This window comes from Macaca fascicularis, chromosome 18, assembly GCF_037993035.2.
Source record: "Macaca fascicularis isolate 582-1 chromosome 18, T2T-MFA8v1.1".
NCBI lineage: Eukaryota > Metazoa > Chordata > Mammalia > Primates > Cercopithecidae > Macaca > Macaca fascicularis.
The window spans coordinates 78,980,190-79,006,112 of NC_088392.1; the positions used below are offsets into that span (position 1 = coordinate 78,980,190).

The window sequence follows — 25,923 nt, forward strand, 5'->3', positions numbered from 1 at the left end:
CTCAGGACGGCGATGGACAGGGGGGGTCCTGGCTCCAGCTCCGCCTGCAGCCTCCCCGAGCCTATCCCTCGGGCGCCGGCCTGGGCTGTCCAGGGAGAGCGGGCAAGGAGCAGGGCCCCGGGCTAGGTCCAGGCCGGCAGTTGGCATCAGGGGGCCCCGGGTGGGAAGACCGGTTGGGATGGGGGTGCATTGACCCGGAGAATCTGAGACGCAAGGTTTCCGGCTCTTGGCCGCTAGTGAGGAAGGCTCGAGGCCGATCCTGGCCCAAAGCAGGGCGCCGGGCCGCCGTCAGTCCTGGGAAGGGGGATTGGGAGGAGCCGGAGAGGGGCGGCCTTTCCCTGGGGCGGCGTGGAAGGGAGGCAGCACCGCCAGGCGATGAGTAGAGCTGGGCCCTGGCGGGCTGCCCCTGGGGTGTCTTGCAGTCCCTCCTGGGTCTAGGGCTGTTCCTCCGAGGTCTCGAGGTGGTCCTTCGGGTGTGTCTGGGGTCGGTCAGCCCCTCTAGAATCTGGGGGCGGCCTCCCGGGGGCCATACTGCATCACATAGTGGAGGCAGGCAGAAGCCGGTTGGGGAGGGCCCGCGGTGCTTTTGGTGTGAAGATCTCCAGGAAGAGTGATTTTAAAAATAGCCTGACTGACATGTAAAGAACCCTATCAAGTACCGTTTGCTGAGTCATGAGTGCCTGTTCAAGTTCCAGCCTGAGAACTGAGGGAAGGGGTGGGTAAAAAAGGACTCGCCAACGCCGCGGCGCCTCTAAGCTGGTATATACGGCCGGCCTGAAGTGGGGCAAAGGTCGCCGCCTGCGGGAAACACAGGCCCAGGCCCAGCGGCTGGCCTGAGTCTATGCGGTTTGTTTCCTTCGTAGGAAGCCCAGATATGGCACTTTCACTTTAAAGATAATAAAGAAAACGATTTTAAATGAAAATAATGTTTTTTCCCTTAAGGGGTGTTACACTTTTACTTGGATCACCTCTTGGTGTTCTATTAATAAAGAAACCCAAAAGTATGCTCTCTCTCAAGTTTTTTTAATGTAAAAAAATTTATAATTTTATTTTGTATAGAGATGAGGTCTCGCTCTGTAGCCCACACTAGGGTGCAGTGGCTCAATCGTAGCTCACTATGGGCTCCTGGGCTCAAGCCATCCTCCCTCCTAGACCTCCCAAAGTGCTGGGGTTACAGGCATAAGCCACCGCACTGGCTTCTCATATTTATCTATTATCTGGTGCCAAAAAAAGGAGCTATTTTAACTCATCAGCATTGCAGTTAGTTTTGAAGCTGACCATCCGATAGGTGTTTATGGACAGTTCAGTCCTGGGCTATGTCATTTTGGAAATAACATGATAAAATTGTTTTTCTGATTCTATGGTTTATCTTCTAGTTGGGAAGATAACACTAGCATATGTAATGTAACACATGACAATGGAAGATTCTACATAATTAAGGGTTAACTCTGAAATCAGAAGACAAGTTTTCCAAGACTTGGGAAGGTGGAGAGATCAGAGATCCGTGAGAGAACAAAGAATCGGGTAAGTATTCCAAGAAGACGCGCATCTTACAGTGTGGATCACATTTCTGTATGGGTGAGGTGGCTCACGCCTGTAATCCTAACACTTTCTTTTTTTTTTTTTTTTTTTTTTTTGAGACTGAGTCTTGCTCTGTAGCCCAGGCTGGAGTGCAGTGGTACGATCTTGGTTCACTGCAACCTCCTCCTCTAACACTTTGGGAGGCGGAGGTGGGCGGATGGCTTGAGTCCAGGAATTCAAGACCAGCCTGGGCAACATGGCAAAACCCCTTCTCTACAACAAACCCAAAATTTAGCCGGGCGTGGTGGCACATGCCTGTGGTCCCAGCTACTCAGAAGGCTGAAGTGGGAGGATTGCTTGAGCCCAGGAGGTCGAGGTTCCAGTGAGCCATGATTGCACCACTGCATTCCAGTCTTGGTGACAGAGTGAGACTGTGACTAAAAAAAAAATCCTGAGTACTTGCTGGGTTACACTAAATGAAGCCTCCTGGATGATAGCTGAATGCTATGTGCGTGCACACACACACACACACTTGGTAAAGACAGAGTCTCTCTATGTTGCCCAGGCTGGTCTCAAACTCCTGGGCTCAAGCAGTCCTCCACTGTGCCCGTCAATAATTCTTTTTTTTTTTTTTTACAATCTCGGCTCACTGCAAGCTCCGCCTCCCAGGTTCACATCATTCTCCTGCCTCAGCCTCCTGAGTAGCTGGGACTACAGGCACCCGCCACCAAGCCCGGCTAATGTTTTGTATTTTTAGTAGAGACAGAGTTTCAAAGTGTTGGCCAGGATGGTCTTGATCTTCTGACCTCGTGATCCACCCGCCTCGGCCTCCCAAAGTGCTGGGATCACAGGCGTGAGCCACCGCGCCTGGCCCAGTAATTATTTATATTACACACTCTTTTGGAATAATTGTTGTAGCTTCTCTCTCTTTATTGGACCCCGATAAGAGAATCACTTAGTATTAATTCTTTTGTGTTTGGCTAACATCATCATCATGATGTTGGTGAGACTCAACCGAATTGTTACAGGTGATGCAGAATTTTTTGCCCCTTAGCCCAGATAGGTCTGGGTTCTTGTCTCATGACCAGAAAGAAGTAGGCACATGGACACTCAAAGAGTAAGGTGGGAAGTTTTACTGAGTGATTAAACAACTTTTAGCGGGGAAGGGACATGGAGGTGGTCCCCTACACCAGCGCAGGAAAGAGCCCAGGGCTCACTGCAACCTCCACCTCCCGGGTTCAAGCGATTCTCATGCCTCAGCCTCCCGAGTAGCTGGGATTACAGCCATGTACCACCACGCCTGGCTAATTTTTGTATTTTTAGTAGAGACAGGGTTTTACCATGTTGGCCAGGCTGGTCTCGAACTCCTGACCTCAAGTGATCTGCCTGCCTTGGCCTCCCAAAGTGTTGAGCCACCATGCCCAACTTTGGTTTTAGTTTATAATTGGTTACTAATGGCTGGGTACAGTGACTCATGCATGTAATCCCAGCACTTTGGGAGGCTGAGGCAGGTGGATCACCTGAAGTTAGGAATTTGAGACCATCCTGGCCAACATGGTGAAACCCCGTCTCTACTGAAAATACAAAAAATTTAGCAGGGCGTGGTGGTGGGTACCTGTAATCCTAGCTATTTAGGAGGCTGAGGCAGAAGCATCGCTTGAACCCAGGAGGTGGAGGTTGCAGTGAGCCCAACCGCGCCATTGCACTCGAGCCTAGACAACAAGAGCAAAACTCCGTCTCAAAGAAAGAAAAAGAAATTTGGTTACTAATGAAATAGAGATTGCCCATGCGTATATTCTCTTTGGTTAAGTGTCTGTTCAAATCTCTCACCTATTTTTCTGTTTAGTCTTTTAAGAAAATTGATGTGTATGAGTTCTTTGTATATTCTGGGCACAAGCTCTTTGTCAAAAGGATGTGTTGCCCAGGCTAAGTTGGTGGTGTTACAGGAAAGGGATCTTGATCCAGACCCCAAGAGAAGGTTCTTGGTTCTTTTTTTTTTTTTTTTTTTTTTTTTTTTTTTTTGAGACGGAGTCTCACTCTGTGGCCCGGGCTGGAGTGCAGTGGCGCGATCTCGGCTCACCGCAAGCTTCGCCTCCCGGGTTCATGCCATTCTCCTGCCTCAGCCTCCCGAGTAGCTGGGACTACAGGCGCCCGCCACCTCGCCCGGCTAGTTTTTTTTTGTATTTTTTAGTAGAGACGGGGTTTCACTGGGTTAGCCAGGATGGTCTCGATCTCCTGACCTCGTGATCCGCCCGTCTTGGCCTCCCAAAGTGCTGGGATTACAGGCTTGAGCCACCGCGCCCGGCCGGTTCTTGGTTCTTGCGAAAGAAAGAATTCAGGGCAAGTCCACAGTGCAAAGCAAAAGCAAGTTTATTAAGAAAGTAAAGGAATTGGCTGGGCGCGGTGACTCATGCCTGTAATCCCAGCACTTTGGGAGGCTGAGACGGACAGATCACGAGGTCAGGAGATTGAGACCATCCTGGCTAACACGGTGAAACCCCGTCTCTGCTAAAAAAACAAAAAATTAGCCGGGCATGGTGGCGGGCGCCTGTAGTCCCAGCTACTCAGGAGGCTGAGGCAGGAGAATAGCATGAACCCGGGAGGCGGAGCTTGCAGTGAGCTGAGATCGCACCACTGCACTCCAGCCTGGGCGACAGAGCGAGACTCCGTCTCAAATAGTTGCCCATTTTTATGGTTGTTCCTTGATGAAATGCTAAACAAGGGGTGGATTATTCATGCCTTCCCTTTTTAGACCATATAGGGTAACTTCCTGATGTCGCCATGGCATGTGTTAACTGTCATGGCGCTGGTGGGAGGGTAGCAGTGAGGACGATCAGAGGTCACTCTTGTTGCCATCTTGTTTTTGGTGGGTTCTGTCCGGCTTCTTTACTGCAACTTGTTTTATCAGCAAGGTCTTTATGACCTGTATCTTATGCTGACCCCCTGTCTCATCCTGTGACTTACAATGCCTTAACTGTCTGAGAATGCAGCCCAGTAGTCTCAGCCTCATTTCACCCAGCAACTATTCAAGATGGAGTTGCTTTGGTCCACACACCTCTGACAGTGGGGTTACATGACTGTAATCCCAGCACTTTGGAAGGCCAAGGCAGGAGAATTGCTTGAGCCCAGGAGTTCAAGACCAGTCTGGGCAAGATGGTGAGACCCTGTCCCAACAAAAAATTTTTAAAAATGTATATTTAGCTGGGTGTAATGGCATGTGCCTGTAGTCCCAGGTACTGGGAAGGCTGAGTGGGGAGGATTGCTTGAGCCTGGTAGGTCAAGGATGCAGTGAGCCATGGTCATGCTACTACACTCCAGCCTGGGCAACAGAGTGAGACCCTGTCTCCAAAATAATAATAATAATAATAATAATAATAATAATAATAATAATAATGAAGTACGTGTTGCCCATATCTACTCATTCATGGGTAATCTTGAAACCGCCTTTGCAAAAGTTATATCCATGAGAAATAATTATAACGGTAAGCTAAGCCAACCTAACCTCCATCTTGCCTTTCCCTTAATTATTCCCAGATTATTGGGCTAAGCTAACTTTGGAAGACCTTTCAGCTACAGTTGAAATGAGAATAGGCCTTGCCCAAAACTCAGCTGCTTTTGTAAAGCTAATTGGAGGCCATCACGCTGAGAGAGGACAGGAGGCTGGGTCCTACTAAGTTATTCAGAGGTTATAAAAACATGGGACATCCCCAGTTACTCCTCCAAATAACACCACTCTCGAAGACTGACCTTTCGAGATGTCTTTTCAGGTGTTTTGCATGTCTGACACCCATGGCTCCACCTGGAGGACAACCCTCACTCCTGTGGCCACACCTAGAATCCACCAGCCCACAGGAGGACTGCTTCAACCCGCTATGATTTCATCTCTGCCCCAGCCAATCAGCAGCAAGCACCTGCTACCTAGCACTCCTCTCCCCCACACTGCTTTCCCCAAACCGCCTTTGAAAAACCCCTAATCTGGTGGGATGTGGTGGCTCACGCCTGTAATCCCAGCACTTTGGGAGGCTGAGGCGGGCAGATCACCAGGTCAGGAGTTCGAGACCAGCCTGACCAACGTGGTGAAACCCTGTCTCTACTAAAAATATAAAAATTAGCTGGGTATGGTGGCACGCGCCTCTAATCTCAGCTACTCTGGAGGCTGAGGCAGGAGAATCACTTGAACCTGGAAGGCGGAGGTTACAGTGAGCCCTGTGGGTGACAGAGTAAGACTTTATCTCAAAAAAGAAAAAGAAAAACCCCTAATCTACAAGGTTTGAATGAGATGATTTGAGTACCAATTCCATCTCCCACGTGTTATGGCCAGCCCTGTGTCTATTAAACTCTCCACTACAATGCTGTTTTTTTTGTGTGTTTTTCTGAGACAGAATTTTGGTCTGTCACCCAGGCTGGAGTGCAGTGGCACAAACTGGGCTCATTGCAACCTCCACCTCTTGAGTTCAAGCAATTCCCATGCCTCAGCCTGCCGAGTAGCTGGAATTACAGGCATGTGCCACCACGCCCAGCTAACTTTTGTATTTTTAGCAGAGACGGGGTTTCACCATGTTGGCCAGGCCGGTCTCGAACTCCTGACCTCATGATCCCCCCGCCTTGGCGTCAGCCTCCCAAAGTGCTGGGATTACAGGCGTAAGCCACCGTGCCCAGCCTGTAGTCTTTCTTTATGCAGCGAAGAACGCCTCAGGTGGTTACAAATTTTTCTCTTCACAACTTTCAGTGTTTTCAAATTCCTTGCAATGAACATGTATTTATATTTTAAAATATATTTTAAAAGTAAAGTTTTGCCAGGTGCAGTGGCCTACGCTTGTAATCCCAGCACTCTGGGAGGCCGAGGCAGGTGGATCACTTGAGGCCAGGAGTTGGAGACCAGACTGGCCAACATGGTGAAACCCCATCTCTACTAAAAGTACAAAAATTAGCCAGGCATAGTGGCACATGCCTGTAATTCCAGCTACTCAGGAGGCTGAGGCATGGGAATCATTTGAACCTGGGAGGCGGAGGCTGCAGTGAACCAACATCATGTTATTGCACTCCAGCCTGGGTGACAGAGGGAGACTCAGTCTCAAAAAAAAAGTAAAGTTTTGCTGGGGGTGGTGGCTTACGCTTGTAATCCCAGCACTTTGGGAGGCCGAGGTGGGCAGATCGCGAGGTCAAGAGATCAAGACCATCCTGGCCAACATGGTGAAACCCCGTCTCTACTAAAAATACAAAAATTAGCTGGGTGTGGTGGTGAGCACCTGTAGTCCCAGCTACTTGGGAGGCTGAGGCAGGAAAATCGGTTGAACCTGGGAGGTAGAGGTTGCCGTGAGCTGAGATCGCACCGTTGCATTCCAGCCTGGTGACGGAGCGAGTCTCAAAAAAAAAAAAAAAAAATAGGGGCTGGGCACAGTGGCTCACACCTGTAATCCCAGCACTTTGGGAGGCCGAGATGGGCAGATCACGAGGTCAGGAGTTTGAGACCAGCCTGACCAACATGGTGAAACTCCATCTCTACTAAAAATGCAAAAATCAGCTGGGCCTGGTGGTGCACGCCTGTAATCCCAGCTACTCGGGAGGCTGAGGCAGGAGAATCACTTGAACTTGGGAGGCAGAGGTTGCAGTGAGCCAAGATCGGGCCATTGCACTGCAGTCTGGGCAAAAGAGTAAGACTCCGTCTCAAAAAAATCAATAAATATTTAGTGGCAGTTGGATATAAGAAGCAGACTACAGAGGGTTAAAACATGGATGGGGGTTTGGGATGGAAAGCAGTAGGTGTTGGCAAGACAGCCGTTGGACAAAATTATTCATTGACCTGAACATTCTCAATTCTTGTTTCTTTGGAAACTTACAAAGGCAGATATTTAACATGCTTTAATTAATAAAGTTCTTTTGCACTTTTTTTTTTTTTTTTGAGACAGAGTCTTGCTCTGTCGCCCAGGCTGGAGTGCAGTGGCACGATCTCGGCTCACTGCAAGCTCTGCCTCCTGGGTTTACGCCATTCTCCTGCCTCAGCCTCCTGAGTAGCTGGGACTACAGGCGCCTGCCACCGCGCCCGGCTAATTTTTTGTATTTTTAGTAGAGACGGGGTTTCACCGTGGTCTCGATCTCCTGACCTTGTGATCCGCCCGCCTCGGCCTCCCAAAGTGCTGGGATTACAGGCGTGAGCCACCGCGCCCGGCAGCCACCGCGCCCGGCTCTTTTGCACTTTTGAAGAATGTTCTGTGGATAACACATTCCATCCTCTGCCTTCCCAGTGTGGGCTGCCTCTGGCCTAGAAATGCAAATGTTTGCTTGTTCATAAAAAAATGCGAACCCGAGGGCTTCAAAACGTGAGCCAGAGCGGTGGCTCAAGCCTATAATCCCAGCACTTTGGGAGGCCGAGGCGGGCGGATCACAAGGTCAGGAGATCAAGACCATCCTGGCTAACACGGTGAAACTCCATCTCTACTAAAAATGCAAAAAATTAGCCGGGCATGGTGGCGGCGCCTGTAGTCCCAGCTACTGAGGAGGCTGAGGCAGGAGAATGGCGTGAGCCCGAGAGGTGGAGCTTGCAGTGAGCCGAGTTGGCACCACTGCCCTCCGGCCTGGGCGACAGAGCGAGACTCCGTCTCAAAAAAAAAAAAAAATGTGAGCAAGAACATCGTATTTGTTTGCAAGCAGTTAGCAAAGCAGCAGAAACATTGGCTGCCTCCAGTAATCATTACCCCCTTCCCTGCGGGGTCCTTCAGAAACCATTTACCTGTAATTTGTTAGGAGACAGCTCTGAGCTTCTCATTATGGGCCCTTCCCTAATTATTCCACCAGATCATCAAAACATTTTCAGATATTCTAATTGTTGGTACTTTGTCATCCTTTGGGACTTAATCTAAAACTCGGTCATGAAATAATTTTCTTTTTCAGAGCTAAAAATGTTGCGAATGGAACCATGTTACCGGTGAGGTAATATATGCTTCTAAACCATTTAATATGAGAAGTAAATTAAAAAGCCTCCAGATTTTATCTTTCCTAGTCAGCCTCTCTTGGAATCCCACGAATGATTTCTTTCCTAACTAAACGCCTTACCTGGTTAGGATCTATGTTCAATTGTCACATGAAGAGGAAACAGATTTTGATACGGACTTGGTCACTGTTGGGCCTTCCCATCGCAGCAGAGGGAACACTTGCGCCATCTGCTGGGGATATTGCTGATCATTTTATAATTTCATGAGGTAATGGCCTTGATTCAAGTGAGTTCACAACCTGGTCACTTTCTTTCTTTCTTTTTTTTTTTTTTTTTTTTGAGACGGAGTCTCGCTCTGTCGCCCAGGCTGGAGTGTAGTGGTGTGATCTCGGCTCACTGCAAGCTCCACCTCCTGGGTTCACGCCATTCCCCTGCCTCAACCTCCCCAGCAGCTGGGACTACAGGCGCCCGCCACCACGCCCGGCTAATTTTTTTGTATTTTTAGTAGAGACGGGGTTTCACCATGTTAGCCAGGATGATCTCGATCTCCTGACCTCGTGATCCGCCCGTCTCGGCCTCAAGTGCTGGGATTACAGGCGTGAGCCACCACGCCTGGCTTACAACCTGATCACTTTCAATATCTCTGACTGACAGGTATTTGCTCTGAGACTCTCTGTCATTAGATTATGTTTCAGAGTATAATTTACTTTTCCTTTTAGTAGATAAAAATAATTTTAAGCCAAAATATGCAGAGTTATCCCAGTCACTGTCTACTGTCACGCCAAAGGATGCCTAAGGAGGGTTTAAATAATAGAGTTGAAAAATAGCTAATTTCTTTCTTTCTTTTTCTTTCTTTCTTTTTTTTTTTTTTTTTTGAGACGGAGTTTCACTCTTGTTGTGCAGGCTGGAGTGCAATGGCACCATCTCCGTTCACCGCAACCTCTGCCCCCAGGGTTGAAGCAATTCTCCTGTCTCAGCCTCCCAAGTAGCTGGGATTACAGGAGCCCACCACCACGCCCGGCTTATTCTTTTGTATTTTTAGTAGAGATGGGGTTTCACCATATTGGCCAGGCTGGTCCTGAACTCCAGACCTCAGGTGATCCACTCGCCTCAGCCTCCCAAGGTGCTGGGATTACAGGCGTGAGCCACCAAGCCCTGCCGAAAAATAGTTAATTTCTTTAGGGCAATCACAGTGGCACATGCGTGCGCGCTTGTGTGTGTGTGTGTGTGTGTGTGTGTGCGCGCGCAAACTTTGCCCTCAAACTGATATCACTGACTTCTTTCCTTCTTCCCCTTTTGTTTCTTCTCCTTGCTTTGTTTTGCTCTTTCCATTCTCCCTCCTTCCCCCTCTTCTTCTTCTCCTCTTCCTTTCCCTTTTCTTTTTTTTTTTTTAGAGATGGGAACATGCTCTGTTGCCCAGGCTTGAGTGTAGTGGCTAGTTACAGGTGCGATCATAGCTCACTGCAGCCTCAAACTCCTGACCTCCCACTTCAGCCTCCTGAGCAGCTGGGACTACAGACATCTGCCACTGAACCTGACTTTCTCTGTTTTCTAATTATCAAAAAACATTGACTGGGAATCTTGTCTCCAAGTTACACTATGGTCTCTAGAACAAGACCCATGAGTGAAATAGCTCTATGTATATTCTGTTAGCAAGCTTTGCAAGCTTAAAAATCATAGCAGAAGACAGCGATATGCCCTGGGGGAGGAAGATTGGCCAGACAACTCAGTGTTCTTGGGTGCTGGGCTCAGAATTGGCCAGGTTGTTGGGGCCTCTACTCTCTGGAGAGCTGGAAAGGGTAGAATCAGGGCCTGGGCTTAGAGTGTGCACCCTAGGTCTAGGATTTGTCTTCAGGAACAATTATTTTCTTGACAACTGTCTGGTCTGCTTTCTGCTGAGTCCTGGAACCCTGCATTGCCACCTGCATTCCTGCTCCTCCCCAGCCGTGGTCCCACACCTGCACTCTAGGCCCCTCCACCCCTCCCCTGGGAAGCGCCCTCACTGTGTGGTGGTCTGGACCGTTTGACTTCTTGGCCTGGTGATCCCGGCTTTCAACCCCTGGGCCCCAGCCTGGCCTGCCCATGGCTGAAATCCGCCAGCTCTGCCTTCTCAGGGGAGGTTTTTTTTTATTTTTTGAGATGGAGTCTCACTCTCTCACTCAGGCTGGAGGGCAGTGGTACAATCTCGGCTCACTGCAACCTCCACCTCCTGGGTTCAAGCAGTTCTCCTGCCTCAGCCTCCCGAGTAGCTGGGACTACAGGTGCATGCCACCATGCCCTGCGAACTCAGTAGAGGATTTGACAGTAAGTTGATTCAGGGCTCATTACTTTCTTTGCTTGGTTACAGCTGGAGCCAGCTTGTTCCAACAGTTAGTAACTTTACATCTTTGATTTTCCTTGGGATGTGACTGCAGTGTTTCCACAGTTACGGTTCCAGTGCAGGAACTTAAGAAAATTGCTTTGTCTAATATGAACTGGAAACCAGTGAACTCATTTCTTTTTTTCTTTTCTTTTTTTTTTTTTTTTTTGAGATAGAGTCTTGCTCTGTCGCCCAGGCTGGAGTGTAGTGGTATGATCTCGACTGATTGCAACCTCTGCTTCCCAGGTTCAAGTCATTCTCCTGCCTCAGCCTCCCGAGTAGCTGGGATTACAGGTGTGTGCCACCACGCCTGGCTAATTTTTGTAGTTTTGGTAGAGATGGGGTTTCACCATGTTGGCCAGGATGGTCTCGATCTCTTGACCTTGTCGTCTGCCCGCCTCGGCCTCCCAAAGTGCTATGATTACAGGCGTGAGCCACGGCGCCCGGCCTGGTGAACTAATTTCATAAGCTACAGACCTGCTTCTTTATAGAGTGAGTTCGAATGATGTCGGGGAAGTGATCAGCACCTGGATCACAGAGGAGTCAGGACTCTGCTTACTTCGTGCTCATGGAGTTGGGAAGTTTTAGCACCTTCAGTTGTTGCTACACAGACGGAATGTGATGACACCTCTACTCTTGATAGGTTTTAGAGATAATATTGGAGTATCTCTGTGTTAAAATCAAAAGCAATCTTTTTGTCTTATATTTATTTTGTAAAGTTACAAAAATAATTTTAAATACTATACACTGAGACTATTCGCTCTTCAGAGGAAATTGTTCCAGTTTTTCTTGAAGGTCCTTACTTTATTCTTCTATTCTTCTTTTCCTTTTCTATTCTATTCTATTCTATTCTATTCTATTCTATTCTATTCTATTCTATTCTATTCTATTCTATTCTATTTTATTTTTGAGATGGAGTCTTGCTCTGCCATCCAGGTGGAGTGCAGTGGCACAATCTCAGCTCACTGCAACCTCTGCCTCCCGGGTTCAAGCGATTCTCCTACCTCAGCCTCCGAGTAGCTGGGACTGCAGGCGCATGCCATCATGCCCAGATAATTTTTTGTATTTTTAGTAGAGATGGAGTTTCACCGTGTTAGCCAGGATGGTGTCAATCTCCTGACCTTGTGATCCGCCTGCCTCAGCCTCCCAAAGTGCTGGGATTAAAGGCGTCAGCCACTGTGCCTGGCCTCCGTTTTGCTCTTGTTGCCCAGGCTGGAGTACAATGGCGCGATCTCAGCTCACTGCAACTTCTGCCACCCGGGTTCAAGCCATTCTTCTGCCTCAGCCTCCTGAGTAGCTGAGATTACAGGCACTGCCACCACGCCCAGCTAATTTTTGGTATTTTTAGTACAGATAGGGTTTCACCATGTTGGCCAGGCTGGTGTCAAACTCCTGACCTTAGGAGATCCACCCACCTCGGCCTCCCAAAGTGCTGGGATTGCGGGCACGAGCCACCGCGCCCAGTACCTTCTGTCTGTTTTTCAAAATGATACCTACTATTGTTTGAGCAAGTGTTTTGGCAGCCAGCTATGCTGCATTTATTTTGCTAAGGTACAGACAGTCCATTACACTAGATATTGCTATAATTATACATAATTACTACAACAAATTAAATAAACTAAAACTTTAAAGGCATTAAAACACAAGAGAGTACTTTCTCTGAATTGGTGGTGATGGCAATAGTAAAGGAACAGGTTGGGTGTGGTGGCTCACACCAGCATTTTGGGAGGCTGAGGCGGGCGGATGCCTTGAACCCAGGAGTTTGAGACCAGCCTGGACAACATGGTGAAACTCTGTGTCTACAGGGGACACAAAAAAATTAGCCAGGTATGATGGCGTGCACCTGTAGTCCCAGCTACTCAGGAGGCTGAGGTGGGGGGATTGCTTGTGCCTGAGAGGTCGAGGCTACAGTGAGCTGAGATGGTGCCACTGCACTTCAGCCTGAGTGATGGAGTGAGACCCTGTCACAAAAGAAAAAAAAAGCAAGTAGAGAAATATAAAGAATCTTGGAGGTTTCCAAAATTTTCTTCTGAAATTTGAGTGGTTGACCAGGCGTGGTAGCTTATGCCTGTGATCGCAGCACTCTGGGAGGCCGAGCTGGGTGGATCACCTGAGGTCAGGAGTTCGAGACCAGCCTGGCCAACATGGTGAAACCCTGTGTCTACTAAAAATACAAAAATATTAGCCAGGCATGGTGGCACATGCCTATATTTCCAGATACTCAGAAGGCTGAGGCAGGAGAATCACTTGAACCCGGGAGGTGGAGGTTGCAGTGAGCTGAGATTGCACCACTGCACTCCACCCTGGGTGACAGAGCGAGACTCTGTCTCAAAAGAAAAAAAAAAAAATTCAGTGGTTGAAATGTTACAATAATATACATTGACACAAAGACTGGGTAGTATATTAGTCAAAAGTCACAAGTACCAGTTCTCACCCTTACTAGCTGTGTGACCTTGGATAGTTTACTTAATGGTTCTAAGCTTTAGTAAGTGCTCAATAAATGTTACCTAAACTGGAAGCAGGCTGGGCACAGTGGCTCACGCCTGTAACCCCAGCACTTTGGGAGGCCAATTCAGGAGGATGGCTTGAGCCCAGGAGTTCAAGACCAGCCTGGGCAACATAGTGAGACTCTGTGTCTGCAAAAAATTCTAAAAATTATTTAAATGTGGTGGCACATTTCTGTAATCACAGTGCTTTGAGAGGCAGAGTTAGGAGGATCACTTGAGCCCAGGAGGTGGAGGCTGCAGTGAGCTATCATCATGCCACTGCCTTCCAGCCCAAGTGACAGAGGAAGACACTAGCTTAAAAAAAAAAAAAAAAGAAAGAAAGAAAATTAGTTTCAGGTTCCCTTCCCCTCCTGTAATATGTATTGCGGTAACCAGCCTCTCCATAGCATAACCAGTGATCCCAGCCTCCTGATATTCATGCCCTGTGTAGATCCCTCCCATGCTTTATCAGAGTTGGTCTGTGTGGCCAGTAGAATATTGTAGAAGTAATGTGTGTCACTTCAGAGGTGGGGCTATAAAAGCCTGTGGCTTCTGCCATCTTGGGGAGACGTTCATGCTGCCAATGGAGAGGCCCACTTGGCAAGAAGTCCTTTCTGGAGCAGCAGGGTACCCAGCCAGCAGCTGAGGGGAGCTGCGACATACCAGCAACCCTGTGGATGAGCGTGGCAGCAGGGCCTGCAGGTCCAGGTGGTGCAGCCTGGCTCACAGCTTAGCTGCAACCTCAGGAAAGACCTGCACCAGGTGCCCCAGTGAAGCCAGTTCTGAATTCCAAACACTCAGAAGCTGAGAGATCATAGCGGTTTGCTAATACAATAATTCACATATCCACACACCTATGATCCTAGCCTTGCTATCCTCTGGGGAAAATAGCCCTTTTTTTTTTTTTGAGACAGAGTCCTGCAGTGTTGCCTGGGCTGGAGTGCAGTGGCACAAACTCAGCTCGCTGCAAACTCCACCTCCCAGGTTCAAGCGATTCTCCTGCCTCAGCCTCCCGAGTAGCTGGGATTACAGGTGCCCGCCACCACGCCCGGCTAATTTTTTATATTTTTAGTAGAGACAGTGTTTCACTATGTTGACCAGGCTGGTCTCGAACTCCTGACCTCATGATCCACCTGCCTTGGCCTCCCAAAGTGCTGGGATTACAGGCGTGAGCCACTGTGCCTGGCTGCCCCCTTTTTTTTTTTTTTAAGCTGAGTTATTTCATCTAAGACAAGCATTGCAGTGAACCTGACCCTAGGCAATGTGCATCCTTTTTTCTTTCTTAATTGCCTTAAATAGTGGTTCATCTTACAGTTCATGATGTCTTAGATTTGAGGAAATAGTAAATCATATCAGTTATATGATCAAACTTTTTTTCTTTCTGAACCATATTTCCTTACACTGTGAACATTTTTGTATTTGGAATGAATGACTGGGTATCTGTAACAAAGATGCATAGGCACGTTTGACACTCTGAGGGATTTCAGCATTTACTGACCGATTGTGAGACCACATTATCATTGTGAGTTTTTCTACATTGAAGGAGCCTACATATTTATAGGTTTTCATTCACCATTCCTGACTCTCCCTTATAATATCCTTTATCACACTCTTTTGTTATAGTGTTGAGTTTTTGTTTGTTTGTTTGTTTGAGACAGAGTCTTGCTCTGTCACCCAGGCTGGAGTGCAGTGGTGCCATCTTGGCTCACAGCAACCTCCACCTCCCAGGTTCAAGCGATTCTCCTGCCTCAGCCTTTGGAGTAGCTGGGATTACAGGCATGCACCACCATACCTGGCTAATTTTTGTACTTTTTGTAGAGATGGGGTTTCACCATATTGGTCAGGCTAGTCTCAAACTCTTGACCTCAAGGGATCTGCCCGCCTCGGCTTCCCAAAGTGCTGAGATTACAGGCGTGAGCCACCTGGCCTGGTCTTACAATGTTGAGTCTTTAGGCCTCGGAAGCAGGCCTCAGGAAACAGAATCTCTCTGAATTTCTCCTGCCCAAGGCGGGACTCGAATCTGACTGTGGTTCATAAGACTCTCATTGCGGACAGAGTCCTGTCCCACACCCTAGAGAAAGGAATGTTCCATGGAGAGGCCGACAAAGACCTGAACAGCTGAGCCTTGCTGGGTTTTCCTACTCAGTCTGTTAGTATTAGATCATTCCCCTTGTATCCAATTGCATTTCTACACAGTTGTCCTCAATCACGCCTATTCAATAATGTCTCCATAAAAGGCTCAAGAGGACTGGGTTCTGAGAGCTTCCAGATCGCTGAGCACGTGGTGGTTCCTGAAGGGTGGCGCCCCTGGGGAGGGCATGGAAGCTCCACGTCCCTTCCCACATGCCTCGCCCTATGCAGCTCTTCATCTGTATCCTTTGCAATATCCTTTACAGTAAACCAGCGAACGTAAGTGTTTCCATGAGTTTTGTGAGTCATTGTAACAAATCAGTTAAACCCACGGAGGGGGTGTGGGAACCCCAATTTATAACTGGTCGGCCAGAAGCACAGGTTACAGCCTGGGGCTTCTGATTGACATCAGAAGTGGGACAGGCATGGGGACTGAGGCCTCAACCTGTGGAATCTGACGCTGTCTCCAGGTACAGAGTGTCAGAACTGAGTTGAACTGGAGGACACCCAGGTGGTGTCCATGCAGAACGACTTGCGTGTGGGGAATCCCCCTCCACATTTGCTCACAGAAGACTTCTGTGTTGATTGTTCTTGAGTGAGGCACTCGGAAAAGCACTAGGAACGAGTGTGTTTTTTCTGCCCAGAGCCTGTTTACGAATCACCTGAGTGTGCAGTGACTTTATGCTCATGGCTTATAAATCCCATCCACCAATCACTGATAGGCTGGTCATTTAAATCACGGGACTGAATGCAGCCTGCGGGAGGATGTCCCCATCTGTGTTCCCCTCCCACATCCCAAGTAGCTGTCAGTGTCAGAAGTGGTACAAGGTGAGAGGGGGAAGGAGGAGGAGGAAAGGAGTAAAAATGAGGTGCTTCAGAATTTCCCCAACATAACCAGAGGGTGGTTTGGTAGCAGGGGAAATTTGGGTATCTGGAATCAGACTCCTTTATCTGGGCATGGTGGCACAAGTCTGTAGTCCCACCTACTTGGGAGGCTGAGGTGGGAGGATTGCTTGAGCCTGGGAAATGGAGGCTGCAGTGGCTGTGATCGCACCACTGCACTCCAGCCTGGAAGACAGAGTGAGACCCTGGTTCAACAACAACAAAACCAGAACTAGACTCTTGAGTGTTTATGTAAAACGAATGCAGATCATGAATATTTTCATAATACATTTACTGGGTCACTGAAGAATTAAGGCATATATTAACTACAGAGCATGATCTAACAGAACAATCACAGCTCCATGTGCCCCTCCCTTACCTTCCCCTCCCTCCCTCCCTTCCTCCCTCCCTCTCTCTCTTCCTTGACAAACTCTTGCTCTGTTGCCCCAGCTGGAGTGCAGTGGCGTCATCTCGGCCCACTGTAATCTCTATCTCCCAGGTTCAGGCAATTCTGCCTCAGCTTCCCAAGTAGCTGGGATTATCATCACGTGCCACCACACCTGGCTAATTTTTTTTGTATTTTCCGTAGAGACGGGGTATCACCATGTTGGCCAGGTTGGTTTCCAACTCCTGACCTCAAGTGATTCGCCTGCCTCGGCCTCCCAAAGTGCCAGGATTACATGTGTGAGCCACCATGCCCGGCCTGTATCATTATTTCTGCTTTGTGAATGCCTCACAGATTCCTCCCATACTGGAATTAAGTAAACTCCTTAATCTCAGAAGGGCTGTGCAAGTCAATGAGTCACTTGCAGATTCTCATCTGGAAATGATCCGGTGTCTTAGAACTTTCACCACTGGCCGGGAGCAGTGGCTCACGCTTGTAATCTCAGCACTTTGGGAGGCTGAGGCGTGTGGATCACCTGAGGTTAGGAGTTCGAGACCAGCTTGACCAACATGGTGAAACTCCGTCTCTACTAAAAATACAAAAAATTAACCAGGCATGGTGGTACATGTCTGTAATCCCAGCTACTCAGGAGGCTGAGACAGGAGAATTGCTTGAGCCCAGGAGTCGGAGGTTGCAGTGAGCCAAGCTCGTGCCGCTGCACTCCAGCCTCAGAAACAGGGCGAGACTCTGTCTCGAGAAAGAAAAAGGAAATCCATGGGTGCTGCGCGGCTTCCTGGCCGACTTGTTTCTGGGCGAGAGCGAACAGTGGGGAGTGAGCTGCACGAGAGGGCGGACCACAGCCCGCACCGCCTAACGACGCGTCTTCATACTAGGGCTCCCTTTTTATTTTATCTCCATTGCCCATTGCCCTAAGAAGGTAACTTTGGTTAGGGTCTTTTGTTTGTTTGTTTGTTTTTAGACGGAGTTTTGCTCTTGTGGCGCAGGCTGGAGTGCAATGGCACGATCTTAGCTCACCGTAACCTCCGCCTCCCAGGTTCAAGCGATTCTCCTGCTTCAGCCTCCCAAGTAGCTGGGATTACAGGCACGCACCATCACGCCTGGCTAATTTTGTATTTTTAGTAGAAACGGGGGTTTCACCATGTTGGTCAGGCTGGTCTCGAACTCGCAACCTCAGGTGATCTGCCTGCCTCGGCCTCCCAAAATGCTGGGATTCCAGGCATGAGCCACCGCGCCCGGCCTTGTTACGGTCTTTTAACCAACCCTGCAATCCCTGCTCCATAATGCCGCCCTGCCAAGCTTCCTGAGCTGCTGTCTTTACTGTTAGATGCTGGGGAAGGCAGAATAGTGCCCCCCAGATAGCCAGGTCCAACTCCCCAGGACCCGTGAATATGTTACCTTTCATGGCAAAAGGGAATCAGGATTGTAGATGGAATTGATGTTGCTGTGGAATAACAAGAAAGATACTTGGTGGCTGTCCCTGGTTTCTGACACAAAGCTCTAAACCCTTGGAATTTTGAGAGATAGAGTGTTAAAAGCCTCTTTTGTTTTAATGAGGCAACTCTTGTACTTAGCTTCAGGGTGGGAGCTGGCTGCCAGAAAGACCAGGCTTGATTAGAAGATCAGCATTTCCTGCACCCTTCCCCCAACCTCCAGGGAAGGGAGAGTGGCTGGAAATTGAGTTGATCACCAGTGGCTACAGTCAAACCTATGGACTGAAGCCTCCATAGAAACCCCTAAATGATGGGGTTCTGATAAGTTGGCAAACACATCCTCATCCCAGAGGGTGGTACACCCCATCTTGACTGAGGCAGTGGCTTCTGCACTCGGGACTTACCTTGTCCTGGGTACTTCTTCATCTGGTTGTTCATTTGTACCCTTTATAATAAACCGTAAGAGTAAGCTCAGCTTTTCCTCAGTTCTATGAGTCATTCTAGCAAATTATCTAACCTTGGGGTAATGAGGTAGTTGAAACCTCTTTGTAGGAACTTTGCTTTGTAGGTCAATGAGCAGCAGTTAGGCTAACCTGGGAAGCCAGTACTTTCTTTGTTGTCTAAGTGAGGACAGTCTTGTGGGACCGTGGAGTCACACAAAAATTCTAGGTAGTGTCAGAAAGGAATTGAATTGTAGGACACCAAGTTGGCATCAGAGAGTTGGAGAAGTGGTGTTGGAAAAGACACGTTTGATGTCAAGAGGAAGAAAACCCCCCCCTTTTTTTTTGTTTTGAGATGGAGTTTCACTCTTGTTTCCCAGGCTGGAGTACAGTAGTGCAATCTCGGCTCACTGCAACCTCTGTCCCCCGGGTTCAAGTGATTCTCCTGCCTCAGCCTCCCGAGTAGCTGGGATTGCAGGTGCCCGCCACCACGCCCGGCTAATTTTTTGTATTTTTTTTAGTAGAGACGGAGTTTCACTGTGTTAGCCAGGATGGTCTCCATCTCCTGACCTCGTGATCCACCACCTTGGCCTCCCAAAGTGCTGGGATTATAGGTGTGAGCCACCGTGCCTGGCCACCAGTGTTTTCAAAAATGCCATTTATTGGCTGGGCGCGGTGGCTCAAGCCTGTAATCCCAGCACTTTAGGAGGCCGAGACGGGCGGATCACGAGGTCAGGAGATCGAGATCATCCTGGCGAACACGGTGAAACCCTGTCTCTACTAAAAAATACAAAAAACTAGCCGGGCGAGGTGGCGGGCGCCTGTAGTCCCAGCTACTCGGGAGGCTGAGGCAGGAGAATGGCGTGAACCCGGGGGGCGGAGCTTGCAGTGAGCTGAGATCCGGCCACTGCACTCCAGCCTGGGTGACAGAGCGAGACTCCGTCTCAAAAAAAAAAAAAAAAAAAGCCATTTATTTATGTAAAAGTTTGTCTTAATCGTGACCCAAACAAGGTCCACACACTGCATTTGGCTAATGTGTCTCTCAAGCTCCCCCCACCCTCTTTTTTTAAAAGACATTGGGGGTCTGGCCGTGTTGCCCAGCCTGGAGTGCAGCGGCTATTCACAGCTGTGATCATAGCTCACTACAGCCTTGAACTCTGACCTTAAGCAATCCTCTCACTTCAGCCTCTGAACATTTATTTTTGAATAAAGAAATTGGGTCATTTGGTTTGTAGAATTTCCCATATTCTGGATTTAGCAGATTACTTCCTGGTGGTGTAATGTAATAGGTTCATTTGGCCCCTGTATTTCCTTTAGCCTGTGGTTAGAGTTAAAAGCTTAACTGGGTCTAGTTTCCTTTTGTTAGTCAGAGAGAATACTTTAGAGGTGAGGCTGCAAACAATCCCCGGTGTCATATCAGTGTGTTTATGGAATTAGGCTGTTCCAGTTTCTATTATGTCGAAGTGGTTCACCTGATCATATCAGAAGATATTACAATATTCTTAATAATAACCATTTACCGCATACTAATTGTATACCAGGCATTTTGCTGGCTGTGTCCTAGATAATTCCTCATACCACATCTCCGTGTATTAACCACACTCATAGATTTGTAAAAAATGTACTAGAATTGGCTGGTTGGAAGGCTCGACGTGGATTATTACTCTGAGCTTGTTTACTCCTTGAAATATGGAATAATGGCTCCTGCTTTTAATATACAGGCTTATTTTGAGGATTTTTTGAACGGATGTGAGAGCACTTAGAAAACTGGAACACGCCGTGCTACACCATTAAAATTAGTAACATCAGTGAGAAAAAAGCAAGTGCATAATAAATATTATAGTTATCCTGTTTGTCTCCTTTATTCATCACACACTTCCTAAGCACATCTCTGGAGGGCACTTTCCAAGGCTCCGGGGGAGCCGGAGAGGCCCAGCCTGGTCTGGTGGGTCCTGGAGCGGCAACGCGGCGCGGGAGGGGAACGGTGAGGCACGGCCTGGCTGCCACCGCGCGCGGAGCCCGGGAGCGGCTCGGGGGCCGTCAGCTGCCTGCCTGCCCGGCTCCTCCAGGGCCTGGAGCCCGGACGCGGGATCTGGGGGATTCTGGGGCGGGGACGCGGGCTCGCGGGGAGCAGTGGCCGCCCCCGGCCGCCGCGTGGCTGGGCTCAGAAGCCGGCCCTGGCGTCAGGAGACCGGGCGCGCGGCGTGGGGGCGCGAGTTCCCCTACCCGCCCGTGCGCCCCGTTAGGCCTTTCCTGGGCCCTAACGACAGCTCGCCCGTGCGTCGCCCTCGCAGCTCTCCCGTGTCCCCAAAATGCCTTTCCCGCGCCCCCCGCGCTTCTGCGGCGACTGCCCAGGGTGCTCCGTAATGCCACAGTCGGACAGCCGAGCCTGCCGGGCGCTTCGGGGAGGGCGCTAGGGGCCCGGACGCGGCCGCCGAGCGTAGGTTCCGGCCTTTACTCTCCGCAGCTGCGCACGGAGCCCCAGCTGGGGTTGTCCGCTCTGCGGATCACAGGCCGCGGAGCCCCGGGCGCCACCCGCCGGCCCCTTCAGACAGCCCGCTTCCGCCGCCGGCCGTGGGACGCAGGCGCCGGGCGGACGCGGCGGCTCCGGCAAGACTCTGGCTTCACACCCGCCTGAGGCCGCTGGGGCGGGGCTGCAGTGACAGTCCCAAGCGCTACCGCGGAAACAGGAAGTTGGTTGGGTGCGCGCCGGCTCGGGCTGCAGGTCCCGGGTCCCTCGGCCACCGCAGCCGCCCTGCCCAGGTGAAAGGGCTCCCGCACCGCCCGGTGCTCCCCATCTGCCTGGCGCTCCCCATCTGCCTGGCGTTGTGTGCAGAGCTGGAAAGCATGGCTGTTGTATGTATTCTTGCGCCCGTGTGACAACATTTAAACTTCTAAAAACGGAACCTCCTTCCGTTTTAGGATTGCAAGTTAACCTAGGAAAAAACAGCACTCTGCAAATTATTTGCTGGAAAATCTCGATGACTTAGGGCCCATGTATGACTTTGCAGGGGTCTCTCACTCTAGTTTACTGGTGTAGATTTTTTTTTAAAAATCCATCTTATCAAAAAATACCGCTTAAGGTGGAAAATTTCAAATGCAAGTCGCCGTTGATGAGATTACAATTAATATATTTAGGATAGTGAATTAGAGAAAAACTACAGATCAGTACATTATTTTTTTCATATTTTGGGGGGATTTTTTAACGATAACTTTGAAGTTAAAAATTAAAAGATAGGCTGGGCGCGGTGGCTCAGGCTTGTAATTCCAGCACTCTGGGAGGCCGAAGGGGGAGGATGGCTTGAGCCCAGAAGTTCGAGACCAACCTGGGCAACATAGCAAGGCCCCCCCCCCCCGCCCTTCCACAACTACAAAAGGTACCAAAAAAAAAAAAAAAAAAAAAAAAAGCCAGGCGTGGTGGCACGCACCTGAAGTCCCTGCTACTCGGAAAGTTGTGGGTGAAAGGATTGCTTGGGCGCGGGAGCGACGCAGCCTGCGGTTGACAAAAAGTCAAACTCTGTAAAATGTTTGAAGGGATTTATTCTGAGCCAAATATGAGTGACCATGGCTGGTGACACAGCCTTTTGGAGACTCTGAGAACATGTACCCAAGGTGGTCGGGGCCCGGTGTGGTTTTATACATTTTAGGGGAGCCATGAGTCATCAGTCAAGTACATGTACGATTAAGATGTACATTGGTTCGGCCCGTAAAGGTGGGACCACTGAGGCGGTGGGGGGGTCGGGGGCTTCCAGGTTATAGGTAGATTGAAAATTTTCTGATTGGCATTTGGTTGAAAGATTTATTATCAATGGAAAGGAATGTCTGGGTTACAATAAGAGGCTGTGGAGACTGAGGTTTTATCATGCAGATGAAGCCTCCAGGTTAGTATCCAGCATGTTAAATGCTGGTCTGGTTTTCCTGAATTCCAAAAGGGAGGAGGACAAAATGAGGCAAGTTCCACCCCCACCTCCCATCAGGCCTAATGTTTTTCTTAAAACAACCTAAAACAAGATTAACTCTGGAATGCGCTTGGTGGGGGTCCATGCAGATGGTTGAGGGGCCTTAGGATTTCATTTTTGATTTACATTGGGCAGTGGAGTGAGACCCTATCTCTAAAAAAATAAAAATAAAAATAAATACAAATCGAAAAGTTCAAAGAAAGATAATTTTTTTTTTTTTTTTTTGAGACGGAGTTTCGCTCTTGTTGCCCAGGCTGGAGTGCAATGGTGCAATCTTGGCTCATCACAACCTCTGCCTCCCGGGTTCAAGCGATTCTGCTGCCTCAGCCTCCAGAGTAGCTGGGATTACAGGTACCACCACCCCAGCTAATTTTGTATTTTTAGTAGTGACGGGGTTTCTCCATGTTGGTCAGGCTGGTCTTGAACTCCCGACCTCAGGTGATCCGCCTGCCTCGGCCTCCCAAAATGCTGGGATTACAGACATGAGCCACCGCGCCTGGCCTAAAGATAAAATATTTTGCTCCCAATTATGGCTTGCAGTGATTATTCATACGTGTTGGGCAGAAATGTTTCATATAATTTATCTATAAATACAGGTATTTTATATTATAATTCAAAATAGGTATTCTTGGCCACTAACCCAATGTCTTGTTTCTTTAGCGTCTCAGCTTCTTTTTTACTTTCAAAGTTGGTCAGGTTTCCTGTTAATAGTTAACTAAATGAAAGCTCACTCACTGACAAAACACACATATTTGGTTTCATTTCAGATAAATGAATTCTGATTTGGGGAAGCAGATGCCAACTTAGAGCCTCGTACCAATCTCTCTGTGTTTAAAAGGTGAGGTGACTTGGTGATTTGCCTGGAAAATTGTAGGTAATATATAATCTAGCTTCCATATTTTACAGATATGTCTGGAGGTACTGGAGAGGTGCATGTCTGCCTTTCCATCCTAGGCCGGTCTGAACTGTCTTGTGGAGGCTCGACACTGTTCCTGCTGGGTTATCGTTGGATGATCTTAATGAGACTGATAAATTGAATTTGGGAGTGAAAACAGTAATACTTTAAGAAATTTTGAACTTTAAAGCTGAGGACTAAGCTCTGATTTTTTTTCTTATCAATCCTCACAAAAGCACTGAGCTGGGTACTGCAGGTTGTGAGGTTCAGGAGGGGGTACGTGGCTAGTATAAGGTCACAGAGCAGCGCTGCCGTTTGGCTACTTTCCAGTTCAGCATAGCTGCCATCTCTGCTGGTGGTATTCGCAGCATGCGGGATAAAATACTCACCAAGGAACAAGTGGCTAACTCCTCACAGAGCTCTCACGGTTTCCTCTTTCCTGACGAAAAGGTAGGGCTCCCTGGGGTGGGGGTGTCTGCAGAGCTCCCAGGTGCTGGTGGTCAGCAGGTTTTCCTTTGTCTGAGTCAGAAAATGGGGAGGCAGAAAATGGGGAGGCTGGGGAAAGGTTTGGCCCAGCAAGTGAGTGAAATAAGTCAATTTATACCCGTTGGGAAGCAAGCTGGCCGGTAGGAGTGAAGCCTCGTTACCTAATGCTGGTGCCATTTCTAGGGAGAGAAGGAATCACTTCCCCGAGCCTATCAGTCCTACAAGTTATTCTGTCTTCATTTCAAGTGGGAAAAGAGGGCATGTTTTGGCCATAACATTGAAGACAACAATGCATCTTTGGTAGAGAAAGAAAAGGAATTTCCCAAGATTTGAGCAAAAGGTGCTTTTTGTTTTGTTTAGTTTTTGAGACAGTCTCCCTCTGTCGCCCAGACTGGAGTGCAGTGGCCTGATCTCTGCTCATTGCAAGCTGTGCCTCCCAGGTTTAAGAGATTTTCCTGCCTTAGCCTCCTGAGTAGCTGGGATTGCAGGCATGCACTACTACACTAGGCTAATTTTTGTATTTTTAGTAGAGATGGGGTTTCGCCATGTTGGCCAGGATGGTCTTGAACTCCTGGCCTCAGGTGATCTCCCTGCCCCCACCTCCCAAAGTGCTGGGATTACAGGGTGTGAGCCACCTGCCCAAAAGGTGTTCAGTTTAAGGATCTGCTGTCAAAAGTTTTCTAAATAGGTTTTTGCTCTGTTACCTTTTTTTAAAATTTTTTAAATTTTAATTTTTATTTTTTGAGACAGAGTATCGCTCTGTCACCCAGGCTGGAGTGCAGTCGCTCGATCTCGGCTCACTGCAAGCTCCGCCTCCCAGGTTCATGTCATTCTCCCTCAGCCTCCCGAGTAGCTGGGACTACAGATGCCTACCACCACGCCTGGCTAATTTTTTTGTATTTTTTGTAGAGATGGGGTTTCACCGTGTTAGTCAGGATGGTCTCCATCTCCTGACCTTGTGATCTGCCTGCCTCAGCCTTCCAAAGTGCTGGGATGACAGGCATGAGCCATTGCGCCTGGCCTTTTTTTTTTGAGATGGAGTCTTACTGGGCTGGAGTGCTATGGTGAGATCTCGGCTCACTGCAACCTCCGCCTCCTGGGTTCAAGTGATTCTTGTGCCTCAGCCTTCCAAGTATCTGGGATTACACACTCATTCAACCACAGCCGGCTAAATTTTGTATTAAATATTTTTAGTAGAGATGGGGTTTCACCATGTTGGCTAGGCTGGTCTTGAACTCCTGGCATCAAATGATCCACCTGCCTTTGTCTCCCAAAGTGCTGGGATTACAGGCATGAGCCACCATATCCTGCACAGCCACTCTTATCTTTTAAAAAATGATTGTGTTGGGCTGGGCGCAGTGCTCATGCCTGTAATCCCAGTAGTTTGGGAGGCCGAGGCCGGTGGATTGCTTGAGTCCAGGAGTTTGCGACCAGCCTAAGCAACATGGTGAAACCCTGTCTCTATGAAAAATGCAAAAATTAGTGGGGTGTGGTGGCGCACGCCCACCTGTAATCCCGACTGCTCCAGAGGCTGAAGTGGGAGGACTGCTTGAGTCCAGGAGGTGGAGATTGCACTGAGCTGGGATCACACCACTGTACTCCAGCATGGGTGACAGGGCAAGACCTTGTCTCAAAAAAAAAAAAAAAAAAAAAATTATGTTATACCAGATAGCTGCTTCGCATGGTTATCAGGGTCTTCTCAGGAAGATATGTAACAGTTTCAGCCAGCTTGCTTGCTCTGTCTTTCTCTGTCCTTTTTCCTCCCCCAACCCCTTCTGCTCTTCTCTCCTTTTCTACTGTCCTCCTTCCTTCTTTTCTTCCAAGTCTTCCTCTGCTTGAATGGCTCTGTGTCGGATATTTTAAATTCCTTTTTGGAAAAAAGAATGTTAGGGGTAGAAGGTAGTCGATTTACGGGTGGCAAATCCTTACAAATCTGCAGCAACCTCAATTCTTGCCTTCTCAGAAGAGAGAATTCCACTGAGGGACATAAGGCAGAAA

General features: G+C 48.7%; 1 protein-coding gene across 18 annotated transcripts in view; it reads left to right on the forward strand.

The window, feature by feature from the left end:
- The first annotated feature begins 332 nt into the window (after positions 1 to 332).
- Positions 333 to 25,923, forward strand: part of MPPE1 (metallophosphoesterase 1) — a 45,764-nt gene continuing 20,173 nt past the window's right edge. For 4 of the 18 annotated variants that reach the window (XM_065534255.2, XM_074022947.1, XM_065534258.2 and 1 more), the window contains exons 1-2: positions 21,275 to 21,441; positions 23,312 to 24,265. The gene's annotated coding sequence lies outside the window, so the exon portion shown is untranslated. Of the gene's footprint in view, positions 474 to 1,376; positions 1,525 to 20,448; positions 20,570 to 21,274; positions 21,442 to 23,311; positions 24,266 to 25,923 lie in introns of those variants that run through there. The other 14 variants (XM_045377983.3, XM_065534254.2, XM_074022948.1 and 11 more) reach the window with 6 other exon arrangements.